General features: G+C 41.9%; 1 protein-coding gene across 11 annotated transcripts in view; it reads right to left on the reverse strand.

Annotated features, from left to right (window-relative positions):
• Positions 1–15192, reverse strand: part of LOC137999357 (uncharacterized) — a 194280-nt gene that overhangs the window by 67198 nt on the left and 111890 nt on the right. For 5 of the 11 annotated variants that reach the window (XM_068845278.1, XM_068845356.1, XM_068845192.1 and 2 more), the window contains exon 1: positions 2726–2837. The exons of 5 other annotated variants lie outside the window; for them this stretch is intronic. The gene's annotated coding sequence lies outside the window, so the exon portion shown is untranslated. Of the gene's footprint in view, positions 1–1528; positions 1595–2725; positions 2838–15192 lie in introns of those variants that run through there. One more of the 11 variants, XM_068845225.1, reaches the window with a different exon arrangement.

A 15192-nucleotide genomic window follows, 5' to 3' on the forward strand; every position in this document is an offset into this window, starting at 1 on the left:
AAGGCAGGAAAGTAGGTGCATTTGTGTGACAACACCGCGTTTTCCCTCAAGGCAAACACCTTGGTTTTAAGCATTAACCAACTAGTGAACGCTGAAGAACAAGCGGTTTTTTGGCGTTCTCCGCGCATTCACTGTTCGCGAAAATGCAAGAAAACTCGCTGAAAACTCCACTGAAAGCGTTGTTTTGAAACTGGAAAACACCAGTAAACAATGGAAAACAACCTGTTTAGCGTGCGTTAACCGCCCGGTGAACACCAGGACAATGAGAGAAAACTCCGAGTAAACTCCAGTTAACACGCTGTTTTGCGACTGGAAAACGCCGGTAAAACAACGAAAAACAATCTGTTTTCAAAGCGTTAACCAGGCGGTAAACACCTGGAAAACGGCTTGTTTTCCTGTTGTTCACCCTAATGGAAAACTGTCGGATAATGGAACGAAAACTCGAGTTCACCGGCTGGAAAACAAACAGAAAACCTCGGATTTTACGATCGGAAAACGCAAGCAAATGTTCGAAAAATGCCGCATTTTGCAATATTCACCGATCGTTTTCCTAGCGGGTGAACGCTACTTTTTTTGCCGTGCATGTATCACTGGTATTTTATTGTTATAAAATAGTATGTTAATGTTTTTAATATTTATATATTGTTTATGTTGGGGATGGCTAACTTTGGAGTCCACTGTTGAGTGCATCAGATGACCTTTTTTAGAATAATATAAAAGAATGTTTTCCTGTTCTGGAAAAATGCCAACCAGTTTCATGTCAATGAAATTCAGATAAATTTATCATTTCAAAGTGATTAATTTGTTATTTATAATATAATAAATTGAATAAATGTATGATAATTATAATAATCTATTTTACACTGATAATTTACTTTCATGATAATTATTGTCTACATCAGAACGATTGATACATGTACTAAAATCATATTGCCTAAATTAAATGGATTTTCACACTGGAAAATGATGTGGGCGAGTATCTTTGATCCCACTCATGGGTTAAGTAAAACCCAAATGGCCCCATTCCATTCTTCCTTGGAGCACCTAACATTTTGTTTTAAGTTCAAGTAGTTTTTTATTGCAGGTGTCCAAGAACAGTGAAGCAAATTAGCCGAAATCGTCCTTTCTAAGGAACCAAAAAAGCTCATTAACATGCTTTGGGACACTTTTTAGCAAAAAAAGGGAGTCTATGGACTGGATCCATAGAAGTGGTCCATGGACCCGGTCCAAAAGGGGGGTCCATGTTTTGTCCTTTCCCTTAGTTACCTGGCTAGTAAGAATGGCAGCAAGGCTGCTGGTGACCCTGCTTTGATACAACCCTTAAATTTGTGCTTTTCTAATGTCAATATACACAAATTAGAATTACAACAACACCATAATTTACATGATAAAAGCAGTGAGGCCTGTATCAATACAAGGTTACTGGCAGTCTCACAGCCATTCATAGGCTACTGTAGGTCACTGAGCAAACAACTGTAAACTGGCCTATTGTCCACCAACGTTAAGTCCTGTTGGATGGGGTTAATACCTGGATAGGAGACCATGTTGTAATACTCTGTGTTATACACTCTAGCAAGTCACGCAGCTTGGCTATCTGGCAAGAAAGTTTACTGATATCCTGCAAAACTGTTATTGCATTATAACACAGGCATTCCATAATCACTTTTAATAAAATGACTAACAACAAGATAACAGTCAAGATACGTCAAGAGTGAATACCTTCATTATTGAACAAATGCTAGAAATGGGTACAATAGGATTCTTCCAAAAATATACAACTAATGGCAATAAGGTTAGGCCTTTTAATTGAGATTTTTTTCATACATGTATATAATTATCTTTTTAAGCTTTTTATCAGGATTCCAATACAAATCCTTATATTTTTGTTGGCCACGCTCACACTGAGCTTGGGGTGCCTGTGGTTTGTGAGGACGGTTAGCACCAGCTTTATCACTAATAGCAGGCATTTCTTCTGTTTATGTGGAAAATATCGTAATTATGCGGAGGATGCGGATTTTAAGGAATTATGCGGTCCCACATCGCTGCATCCTATCAGATGCCATGAATAAGGAACAGAACTTGCACTATGGTACCATTTCCTTCCAACATCGAACCTTTTTTTGCATTTTTGCCACAGACCAAGGGCCATTATCGATGCTCGGATCAAGCAATGGTCACTTCCACTGTTTACATGAGCAACCTTATACAGCACCTCATTTGTTTAATTGCTTGTCAATTTCAACCCCCTACACTTTAAACACCCTTCTAGCAGCTCAACTGTGTAGTGTTCTGGTTCTCTCTCGAGAATAGAGCCAAGAACACGGTCGACGTTGCTTAAAACCGAAAAGATTGAAGTGAATATTATGCCTCATTTCCGTTGTAACTCTTACAGACTGAACTTTGTTTGTCTGAGTCACTTGGGGCTCTATAATTTCATGACGTCATTAGTGCAACAGCACTGTGGCACCAGCCATTCTACTCAACTCAATTTAAACTTAAGGTTTAAGCCGACTTGGCACCAGCCATTCTACTCAATCCACTTTACCCACTTTCATTCCCTTCTTCAATACAGCTCGCGCAGCAAAAGTAACGCTTCTCTGTGGAGGGGTATTGTGCAATCGCTCGTTTCTTTAATTCCGCATATAACCACCGATCATGGCCAAAATGTCGGAGGATACGGTCATTCTATCGAGTATTTTCCTTTACAGTGTTTTAAATCACTTACCAAAGGTTTACGAGGCTTTCATAGTATATCAGTCCGGCCTTGATTCCCTTTTCATCTTCTTCACAACTTAGCCAAATAAAACACTTAATTCAGAACCAGACAGCAACTCTTGGGTAAGTACTTCATGTCAAGCCATCATATAGTTGTCTATATATTTTGCCTTCATCCCTGCACGAGATGCTTTGCTTACTTAAGATGCTTTGCTTACTATAGGTACTTTGCTTACTATAGGTGCTTTGCTTGCTTGAGATGCTTTACCTGCTTGAGGGGCTTTACTTGCTTGAGGCGCTTTACCTGCTTGAGGTACTTTGACTGCTTGAGGTGCTTTGACTGCTTGAGGTGCTTTGCCTGCTTGAGGTGCTTTGACTGCTTGAGGTGCTTTGACTGCTTGAGGTGCTTTGCCTGCTTGAGGTGCTTTGCCTGCTTGAGGTGCTTTGACTGCTTGAGATACTCTGCTTACTTGAGGTGCTTTGCTTGCTTGAGATGCTTTGCCTGCTTGAGATACTTTGCTTACTTGAAAAGCTTTGACTGCTTGAGGTGCTGTACTTGCTTGAGGTGCTTTACATGCTTGAGGTGCTTTGCTTCCTTGAGGTGCTTTGACTGCTTGATGTGCTTTACTTGCTTGACGTGCTTTACCTGCTTGAGGTGCTTTGCTTGCTTGAGGTGCTTTGACTGCTTGAGGTGCTTTACTTTGCTTGAGGTGCTTTACTTGCTTGAGGTGCTTTGCTTGCTTGAGGTAATTTACCTGCTTGAGGTGCTTTGCTTCCTTGAGGTGCTTTGACTGCTTGAGGTGCTTTACTTTGCTTGAGGTGCTTTACTTGCTTGAGGTGCTTTGCCTGCTTGAGGTGCTTTGCTTCCTTGAGGTGCTTTGACTGCTTGATGTGCTTTACTTGCTTGACGTGCTTTACCTGCTTGAGGTGCTTTGCTTGCTTGAGGTGCTTTACTTTGCTTCAGGTGCTTTACTTGCTTGAGGTGCTTTGCCTGCTTGAGGTGCTTTGCCTGCTTGAGGTGCTTTGCTTCCTTGAGGTGCTTTGACTGCTTGATGTGCTTTACTTGCTTGACGTGCTTTACCTGCTTGAGGTGCTTTGCTTGCTTGAGGTGCTTTGACTGCTTGAGGTGCTTTACTTGCTTGAGGTGCTTTACTTGCTTGAGGTGCTTTGACTGCTTGAGGTGCTTTGCCTGCTTGAGGTGCTTTGACTGCTTGAGATACTCTGCTTACTTGAGGTGCTTTGCTTGCTTGAGATGCTTTGACTGCTTGAGGTGCTTTGCTTCCTTGAGGTGCTTTGACTGCTTGATGTGCTTTACTTTCTTGATGTGCTTTACTTGCTTGAGGTGCTTTGCCTGCTTGAGGTGCTTTGACTGCTTGAGGTGCTTTACTTGCTTGAGGTGCTTTACTTGCTTGAGGTGCTTTTACTGCTTGAGGTGCTTTGACTGCTTGAGGTGCTTTACTTTGCTTGAGGTACTTTACTTGCTTGAGGTGCTTTGCCTGCTTGAGGTGCTTTGCCTGCTTGAGGTGCTTTGCTTCCTTGAGGTGCTTTGACTGCTTGATGTGCTTTACTTGCTTGAGATGCTTTGCCTGCTTGAGATACTTTGCTTACTTGAGGTGCTTTGAATGCTTGAGGTGCTGTACTTGCTTGAGGTGCTTTACATGCTTGAGGTGCTTTGCCTGCTTGAGGTCCTTTGACTGCTTGATGTGCTTTACTTGCTTGACGTGCTTTACCTGCTTGAGGTGCTTTGCTTACTTGAGGTGCTTTGACTGCTTGAGGTGCTTTGCTTGCTTGAGGTGCTTTGCTTGCTTGAGGTGCTTTACCTGCTTGAGGTGCTTTGCTTACTTGAGGTGCTTTGACTGCTTGAGGTGCTTTACAAATAACAACAACTGCAGTAAGCTGGCCGGGAGGGTGGGATAAATGCTGAAGTATAAAGTGCGTGGATCACTAGCGTGAGTGAATATGCAACGGTCACAGAGGTTATAAATACCAGGGACTAACCAATCAGAAGTTATGCATAATAAGAACTAGTGAGTAGGTGCGACAGGAGGAGTGAATGTATTGGAGCATAACTAATTACTGGGATACCAGCGGAAAATTCCTAATAAAGTACTTTACTTTACAATCTTTTAGAGTGGCAATGCGGAATGTAACTATTCAAAAGGAAAAAAAGTAGAAAGAAAATGGTAAATACGCATTATGCCCTAGGTATGATGCATGATCTTTGCATCATGATCTTTCAATAGTGTCCCAAGCTCGGGCTTCCTTGGGTGTTTCCTATAAACAGATCAAGAGCCAGAGCCAGGGCCAGGTAAGAAAGCCTCTCTAGTTCCAAGAATAATACTTTTGGCCATAGAAAAACAAAGCAGGGCAAAGCACCCCTAATAAGCAAAGCACACCAAGTAAGCAAGAAAGCACCTTAAGTAAGCAAAGCGCCTTAAGCAGGCAAAGCACCTCAAGTAACGAAAGGATCTCAAGTAAGCAAAGCATCCCAAGCAGTCAGAGCACCTCAAGCAGTCAAAGCACCTTAAGTAAGCAAAGCACCTCAAGTAAGCAAAGTATCTCAACCACGCAAAGCACCTGAAGTAAGCAAAGCACCTCAAGCAGGCAAAGCACCTCAAGCAAGCAAAGCACCTCAAGCAGTCAAAGCACCACAAGCAGGCAAAGCACCTCAAGCAGGCAAAGCACCCCAAGCAAGCAAAGCACCTCAAGCAGTCAAAGCACCTCAAGCAAGTAAAGCACCTCAAGCGGTCAAAGCACCTCAAGCAGGCAAAGCACCTCAAGCAAGCAAAGCACCTCAAGCAGGCAAACACCTCAAGCAAGCAAAGCACCTCAAGCAAGCAAAGCACCTCAAGCAGGCAAAGCACCTCAAGCAAGCAAAGCACCTCAAGCAGGCAAAGCACCTCAAGCAAGCAAAGCACCTCAAGCAGGCAAAGCACCTCAAGCAAGCAAAGCACTTCAAGGAAGCAAAGCACCTCAAGCAGGCAAAGCACCTCAAGCAAGCAAAGTATCTCAAGCAGTCAAAGCACCTCACGCAGGCAAAGCACCTCAAGTAGGCAAAGCAACTCAAGCAAGTAAAGCACCTCGAGCAGTCAAAGCACTTCAAGCAGGCAAAGCACCTCAAGCAGTCAAAGCACCTCAAGCAGGCAAAGCACCTCAAGCAGGCAAAGCACCTCAAGGAAGCAAAGCACCTGAAGCAAGCAAAGCACCTCAAGCAGGCAAAGCACCTCAAGCAGGCAAAGCAACTCAAGCAAGTAAAGCACCTCGAGCAGTCAAAGCACCTCAAGCAGGCAAAGCACCTCAAGCAGTCAAAGCACCTCAAGCAGGCAAAGCACCTCAAGCAGGCAAAGCACCTCAAGCAAGCAAAGCACCTCAAGCAAGCAAAGCACCTCAAGCAGCCCAAGCACCTCAAGCAGGCAAAGCACCTCAAGCAAGCAAAGCACCTCAAGTAAACAAAGTATCTCAAGCAGTCAAAGCACCTCAAGCAGGCAAAGCACCTCAAGCAAGCAAAGCACCTCAAGCAGGCAAAGCACCTCAAGCAAGCAAAGCACCTCAAGCAGGCAAAGCACCTCAAGCAAGTAAAGCACATCAAGCAGTCAAAGCACCTCAAGCAGGCTAAGCACCTCAAGCAGGCAAAGCACCTCAAGGAAGCAAAGCACCTGAAGCAAGCAAAGCACCTCAAGCAAGCAAAGCACCTGAAGCAGGCCAAGCACCTCAAGCAGGCAAAGCACCTCAAGCAAGCAAAGCACCTCAAGTAAGCAAAGTATCTCAAGCACTCAAAGCACCTCAAGCAGGCAGAGCACCTCAAGCAGGTAAAGCACCTCAAGCAGTCAAAGCACCTCAAGTCATAACGAGCCAGACGCCCTTAACAACCAAAACAGTACCTCGGTATCCCGCGGAGATAGGAGGCAATATGCCCGGTATCTCAGAGGGGTGCCCAGTTGCTTGTAGCATTCCAATGTAATTGAATCCCTTAGGATTATATAATTAATAACTCTTTCACTCACACTTACAAGGTAAAAGGTGTTTTAATCCTCTAGCTTGAAATATTTTTTTGTCAGATTTTAATTGAAATTCTACTTTCAAACATGTCGTTGATGCACGAGGACAATGCGATTTACCGTGGGATAGTGACGATCCTTTAACAGAAGTTGGAATTATTTGGTCGAATATTTAAGGCAAACATTTCGGCTAAAAAAGGACGACTTGCAACATAACAGATGCGATCACACTGTGATCCCATAAAAGCGATTTTGTGTTCCGGGACATGATGGCTGGCTCCGGTATTGAAGTTAGGATTTGCTTATGGAAGGTGTCTACCGTAGGACGTCACGATTGTTGGAAATTAAGTGACTGAAGTGACTGAAGTGACTGAAGTGACTGAAGTGACTGAAGTGCAAACGAGGGAAAATGTTACACAAAAACATTATTTCTGGTAATGTTTCCCTTTTTGCCCGCTTCAAGAAACATCGCAAGTACGGAAAAGTTTCGTCCTTTGAGGGGCCAATAATCTTAAAAAAAGATTTACAAGTGATTCAAGTGAAATATACAAATGTCCATTGCGAAAGTGTTTTGCTTACGCTACAATAGTTCACACAATGCTATTCCAGCACTCAATGCTGAATGATCATGAAAGTGTAATCGTCACGTTAAGATTATAGATATAACCTTAAACTTGAAGGGACTTGTTAAGTTCCATACCTTATAAACGTATTAGCATCGGCAAGTTCTGAAAACTATTAGTACAGTCACGTAAATTATTAACATGACAGGGGAGTCTTGCCGTAATTTTAGGAGAAAGGCATTGAAAGGGTCAGTTTATCCAAATTTCTATGGTATATAATGCTTATCTAATTATCTGAGGAAGGGAAAAAGATTATGGCACTGAGAAGATACTGCGATGTTGCTCAAAAAGATGGCAACTAATAAAATAAGAAATAATCCTTTCAGAGACAGTCGATAATACCTTTACCCATCGAAAGAACGGAAACATGCAACACTTCCAATGATGGTTTTTTATTATAACCTACAGATAAAATAATATTCCAAGCTTAAGAACATGATTAACTATCAATACTGAATTTCTCGAACAAGAGATACGCGAATGTAGCATTTTATGCTCATTTTTAGGCATAGCCAGCCAAGATAAAACCTCTTCCCAGGTTCAAGACCTCAACTGATTTGCAGTAACACATTAGATGCTCGAGGGATTCCTCTTCAGTCTTACATAAGAAACGATAGCGATTCCGCAATTTTAAATTTCTAAGTTTACTATTTCTATAAAACTTCCCGATCGGCAATTTGTATTCAAAACCTCTTAAATTTGTTTCCTAAGTTACAGAAGGAAAGTGAAAAGATTTGCAGGTTCCAATCGACAGAGAGAACTGGGTCTTCATTTTTTAAATTTGGTCTGGGAGGACGGAGGAAATTCTTTGCGGAAACTTAACTCTTCACAGATTTGCCTTGAGGAAACGTATGCTGTGTTGCGGATTCTATTGCTTAAGGTGGCTGGAACCAGTTTCACCACTTAGAGACCTTCTTATTAGATGGGTTATAACTACTATACTGTATCACGTAACAGCAATGTTATGGTACCACATCAAACACCAATTATTGCTTAACGAAATGCGCTCACAATTTTGACGTAATAGGTTACCATGGCAACATGAAAGCTATCCAAAAACACCCTATATTTCGTCTTTACTTGCTTATATCTTTCAAATGAAATCGGTGACCCCCATTTTTTATTGTAGAATAGTAATTAGCAATTTAAGATAGAACTATCAGCAAAGTTTAAAAAAATTCTTGGGAGCCAATTCAGAGCTACCTTAATTTTTCAAAAATTTTTTGTGTTCCAGCCACCTTAAGCTTCAAAACCCTCCTTGTAGAGATTAGCAACAACGGTGGAAACCGGGCTCCCCATGGCTGCACCTTCTCTCTATTCGCAGATCAATACATTATACTAAAAATACGTAGATCTTAATACGAAATCTAAGAGGTCCGTAATGTGAGCAGGTGTCAGTGTCGTGCGATCAGCAAGGCATTGGTCGCTCATCCTTTCATCCTTTTAGAGAAGAAACTAACCTGTATTGCTGATGTCAATTGTCTCTGAGTATGTTCCCCAGTCTCTAACAAACTTCCCGGAATTCTTCAGTTGGGAGTAAAACTAGAGATATGGAATTCAGCAATAATAGATACTATTATGCCTCCAATTCCCTATTAAGTTACCCGCACTTGTGATAGCCTTTTTAACATAATAGCTGAGCAGAACTTGTGCCAGAGACAAAAGAACAGTCATTAATGAGGCAAAAGAATCTAAGAGGCCTGCGTCAGCTACAAACCTACATATGTATAATGTCATATTTGGTTCTTTTTCCCATTTGTCTCAAAACTATCTCGATGTTTATCAAAGCCATCGAAGTTGATGCCATTCATGTTTAATGCCCAGGATCCAGACAACCCCTTAAAATTATTAAACCATGTGCTGAACCAGAAAGGATATACAACAATCCACTAATCTACAGCTAAACATGATTATCTTTGTTGTATATCCCAGGAGCACTCCGGCACATTTCAGTGCCAGAACTTCTAACTGGCTGAACCAGAAAAGATATACAACAATGCTTAAATCTGTGACTAAAGATGATTATTATCTTTGTTGTATATCCCAGGAGCACTCAGGCACATTTCAGTGCCAGGAGTCCTACCTGGCTGAACCAGAAAAGATATACAACAATGCTTAAATCTGTTTCTATAGATGATTATTATCTTTGTTGTATATCCCAGGAGCACTCAGGCACATTTCAGTGCCAGGACTCCTACCTGGCTGAACCAGAAAAGATATACAACAATGCTTAAATCTGTTACTAAAGATGATTATTATCTTTGTTGTATATCCCAGGAGCACTCAGGCACATTTCAGTGCCAGGACTCCTACCTGGCTGAACCAGAAAGGATATACAACAATGTGATAATGTACGGCTAAACATGATTATTATCTTTGTTGCATAACCCAGGAGCACTCAGGCACATTTCAGTGCCAGGACTCCTACCTGGCTGAACCAGAAAGGATACACAAAAATGCGTTAATCTACGGCTAAACATGATTATTATCTTTGTTGTATATCCCAGGAGCACTCCGGCACATTTCAGTGCAAGAACTTCTAACTGGCTGAACCAGAAAGGATATACAACAATGCTTAAATCTATGACTAAAGATGATTATTATCTTTGCTGTATATCCCAGGAGCACTTAGGCACATTTCAGTGCCAGGACTCCTACCTGGCTGAACCAGAAAGGATATACAACAATGCTTAAATCTGTGACTAAACATGATTATTATCTTTGTTGTATATCCCAGGAGCACTCAGGCACATTTCAGTGCCAGGACTCCTACCTGGCTGAACCAGAAAGGATATAGAACAATGTGTTAATCTACGGCTAAACATGATTATTATCTTTGTTGCATAACCCAGGAGCACTCAGGCACATTTCCGTGCCAGGACTCCTACCTGGCTGAACCAGAAAGGATATACAACAACGCTTAAATCTGTGACTAAACATGATTATTATCTTTGTTGTATATCCCAGGAGCACTCAGGCACATTTCAGTGCCAGGACTCCTACCTGGCTGAACCAGAAAGGATATACAACAATCTGTTAATCTATGACTAAAGATGATTATTATCTTTGTTGCATAACCAAGGAGCACTCAGGCACATTTCAGTGCCAGGACTCCTACCTGGCTGAACCAGAAAGGATATACAACAATGCTTAAATCTGTGACTAAACATGATTATTATCTTTGTTGTATATCCCAGGAGCACTCAGGCGCATTTCACTGCCAGGACTCCTACCTGGCTGAACCAGAAAGGATATACAACAATGCGTTAATCTACGGCCAAACATGATTATTATCTTTGTTGTATATCCCAGGAGCACTCCGGCACATTTCAGTGCCAGAACTTCTAACTGGCTGAACCAGAAAAGATATACAACAATGCCTAAATCTGTGACTAAAGATGATTATTATCTTTGTTGTATATCCCAGGAGCACTCAGGCACATTTCAGTGCCAGGACTCCTACCTGGCTGAACCAGAAAGGATATACAACAATGCTTAAATCTATGAATCAAGATTAATAGTGTCTATAACAAAAATAATTATTGTATATAACAAGCAAATTCACTGATTTAAAAAAAGGTGGTTTAAATCTGTGTGTTGTTATACCGTAAAGCTCCTACTGATAACTCTAACCTTCAAAGGAACAAATGTTACCTGGATCATTTCTTCACAGAATGTGATCTGATTTAAAAGGTAGGTCTCAACAACATCTCTATTCTTGAAGAAATTTATCATGTTCTGGTCTGGCAGGTATCTTACCATAATTTCTTCTATATTGTCTAAAAATCTGCGCTGACAGTTGACCCTGAGAGCCAAAAGTAATGAGCTGTGGAAAAGCTCAAACTTTTCTAGTCTATATATTTGGATGTGAAAGCTCAGGAAATGGTAAGGTGTATATGGGACATTCGACTGATCTCTGATGGGATAATTTTAACCACTAATATTTATCCAATCTTTAAGAAAAAAAAAAAGAAAAACAGATTAACAAGAGCTTAACAACATACATTGTGTGTACCCCTGTTCGCCCAAGCTTAGTCAGGTTTAGCATAGTTTGCCATCCTTGATCTGGAATCCTGGACTGTAGTTTGAAGTAAAGCAAAGTCCAATCGGAGACACGGAGGGACTGAAAAAATTCAGGGCACTATCCCCAAGCATGGTCTCGAAAGCTTGCTTTGGCCCATTTTTGTTGTCACTTGGTTCGCAATGTCGTTCAGCATTTTAGCCACTTCGGGTTTACTAACATGATCTGCTACAGCTTATGCCAGCGGCAGCTGGTAATTCTCCCGAACATCGCTGATAAAAGTCCACTCGTCCTCTGGTTCCTCTGAAATTTTCTCTGGTTCCTCTTAAATTTTCTCTGAAATACCGAGCGCGCGCGGTATTTTTGGCTTCTTCGCGAAGCGATTTAAGCTGTTCAAGAGCTTCTTCAAGGCCAGTTTTGATCTTGATGTTTTCTTTTTGTAACCTCTCGAGCTCAAAAAGTTTTGACTATTCCAGGCTAGGAGTGGAACCTGAAAACTCAAGATGATCGTCTGTTCGCTGGGCGGAACTGCCTGTCGGTGAATTTACATACTGCTCACGCTCGGCCCAAATCGATCTTTAGCTCATTAATAGCGTCGATTAGCCGCTTGTAGCAGCTAACTTCGCTAGATTTTATGGTCCTTCGAGTTACCGCACAGACAACTCCAAACAGAGAAGCCACAGCCACAGACTCTCCCCTACTACTCCTTCGATCCATGGCCAAGACTGTGAGATCTTTTACATCAACAAGCTTGACGAGGGCAAATTTGGACGGGAAATTTTGCACTAACGGGGATCTCGACAAGAATTTGCTGGGCTGACAACCTCATATCGTCGAATTTAGTACAAACCACTGTTTCTCTGGGTCGCTAACTAGACTGACACGACAGATATCAAACGCTTCAGAGAAGGCCTCCATAACTTCGCTGAAGACGAGGGAAACAGCGCAATTTCCCGCGCTGCTCAAGGTTAATGTGAAATCCAAGCTCCGGAAATGTCAAAACATTAAATTCCACCCATATTAAAACCAGGTACCTTTCAGTGTTAATTGCTTGTGAAAACTCCACGGGGCTTAAACCACAACACAACCACAAACCAGCCATGATGATATGTCCTGACCATGAATATGACGTCACTCCCTAGCAACCGTGTGAGTCCCATTTTTTAACTTCCGGTTATCTCTGGCTCGTTATGAGCAAAGCACCTCAAGCAGGCAAAGCACCTCAAGCAAGCAAAGCACCTCAAGCAAGTAAAGCACCTCAAGCAAGCAAAGCACCTCAAGTAAGTAAAGCACCTCAAGCAGTCAAAGCACCTCAAGCAAGTAAAGCACCTCAAGCAAGTAAAGCACCTGAAGCAAGCAAAGCACCTCAAGTAAGTGAAGCACCTCAAGCAGTCAAAGTATTTTAATTTAGTTAAGAATCGTAAGTAAAGCTCCCACAGAAAGTACGCAAAGCTCCTACAGAAGATAAGTCCCATGAAGTATATAGACAACTATATGATATATAGACAACTATATGATGGCTTGACATGAAGTACTTCCCAACTCTTGCACCTTCCTTGGGCGCAGCAAGTGGTTACCAAATTTGGTAATGTTTGAATGACAGTTGCCATAGCAATGTTGAAGAATCAGTCACGCGATTTTATTTGAAAATTCCAGAACGTTTTACACTATTTTTTCGTTTTGACAGTGATTGGTGTCTATTTCACCGCGCACGCAGTCACTGTACGTTTTAAAAATTAAATTAAATTAAAGCTGCTTCTTTTTTCGTTGGATGCTGTTTAAACTGTGACCGGAATCGGTTGTGCAGACACTGATTGGCACACAAATCAATTCTTTCACCTAGATTATAATCTTCAGCTCAAATAGACCTTTTCACGGTTTCTGACGCCACCTTGGGGGGCAAACGCGGTTTTAATTACGGTGATTGTATGGGATTTTGGCCGAATTCAAACTCCTCCACGCAGTGGTCATTAGAATCCCCCTAGAATATGTTAGTGGCTACGCGGCTACGCTGCTACTCAATTCTTCACACGATCTCGTTAAAAAATGTAGTTAACCGAACTGTAAAATAAAAGCTAAAATTTTAAAAGAGTGCATGCTTAGGCCTAATCACTGAAACGAGCACTTAGGCTTAATCAGTGAACGAGTGCTATATTCAGTCACACGATCTCGTTAAAACGCGTAGTTAACCGAACCGTGAAACGAAAACTTAAATTGTGCTTAGGCCTAACCACTGAAACGAGCGCTTAGGCTTAATCAGTAAACGAGTGCTATATTCAGCACACGATTTCGTTAAAGACCACCTCGTAGCCGTGTAGCCGCGTTTTCGCGTAGACCCTTCTTTCCTTACTAACATGTTTTAGGGGGAGGGGTGGTAATGACCACTGCGTAGCCGCGTAGCCACACTTTTCCAAGGTCGCTTTTGGAGTAGCGGGGTATTCAGCAGTTAAGCCGAGAAATTAAAAATGTTAAAATACTTTTAGTCGTTTTATTAATACCATTCACTCGACGGAAACTTAGATCATTGCACAGGGCCAAACGCCTGAAATTAAATTAAAGCTGCTAGTTAAACTGTGGCAGGAATCACTTGTGCATACCATGATTGACTCATAAATCAATTCTTTCTCCTAGATTATACTCTTGAGCTCAAATTTAGACGTTTCTCATGTGAAATTATCTGCAAAGAAAAAGGAGGCCCCTAATAGGAATCTTGACAGTTCGACTGCTGACATTCCGGCCGGCAACTAAAGCGGAAACAATGATCAGAGCCATTTTTAGAATAAGGTGCAATTACTGGAGTGAGACCCAGTCATAACTGATAAATAAATCTCTTCATTGATTTAATTAATAACCGGGCCATCTTATTTACAGCATTTTCAAAAATACCACCATTCCAGATTTCTGTCCTAATCCAGTACACAGGTCTACACAGCACGTACTGTTTGTTCCTGGCCTAATCTCCCAGTCACCTCTGGTAAACAATTCTCATCGCAAAAACCCTCCTTGACTTCCTTCCAGTTGTCAACTCGTTCGAAGTTTAGAAAATTGCGTGCGCTGACACAATTTTTTCAGTTCGGGTTTTTTACTGGAGTTTTGAACAATGACGAATTCATGATACTGCTCTCACAGGAAGACACCCCTGAGGGTTCGAGACCGAATGGCGTCAAGTTATTTGATACGCTTATAGATCTCTTAGAATTTGCAGCGGTTGACGTGAGAAAATATACCGTCCATAAAAACCCATCAAATAACCCGAGACAACACAGAGAATGAAGGGTGAGTTAGCCTGCGTAGCTGGCGCGATATTTTATCGCAGGATTATAATGTTTAAATACTCGCGAGAAGCGAGTACGATGGTTTTGGCCGCGACTGGCATGAGCACTAGTAAATCGCGGCCAAAACAACGAAACAACCATCGATTTACTTCCACGTGTTTAAATAATCCTGCAATAAAAATTTCCCACCAGCTACGCAGGCTAAAGGTGAGTGAACTGTTGGTAAAACCGGATTTTGACCCACAGAAAATATAACAGATCATTGGCATGCCCAGGAGATTTGACTTGATCTCCTCTCCCGTGGCTGGGGAATAGTAGGAAATTTGACAAAACTCATGATCCCAAGAGTGGGGCATTCTCGTTCCCAGAGCTGCGATCCTTTTAGTCAGCGCAGCACATCGAGAGCTCTAGACTGCGAGTAGTTATCTCTCTTTTGCTCTAGAATCGTTGAATCGAACGCGTACGTTGGACTTTCAGTGGCCGAAGCTACGGGTCAAAAATAGTGCGGGCGTTGGTCGCCGTATTTGCCAGCCGCAGTTTCAGCCATTTTGAAGTGTTCA

This window comes from Montipora foliosa, chromosome 1 (genome assembly GCF_036669935.1).
Source record: "Montipora foliosa isolate CH-2021 chromosome 1, ASM3666993v2, whole genome shotgun sequence".
NCBI classification, from domain to species: domain Eukaryota; kingdom Metazoa; phylum Cnidaria; class Anthozoa; order Scleractinia; family Acroporidae; genus Montipora; species Montipora foliosa.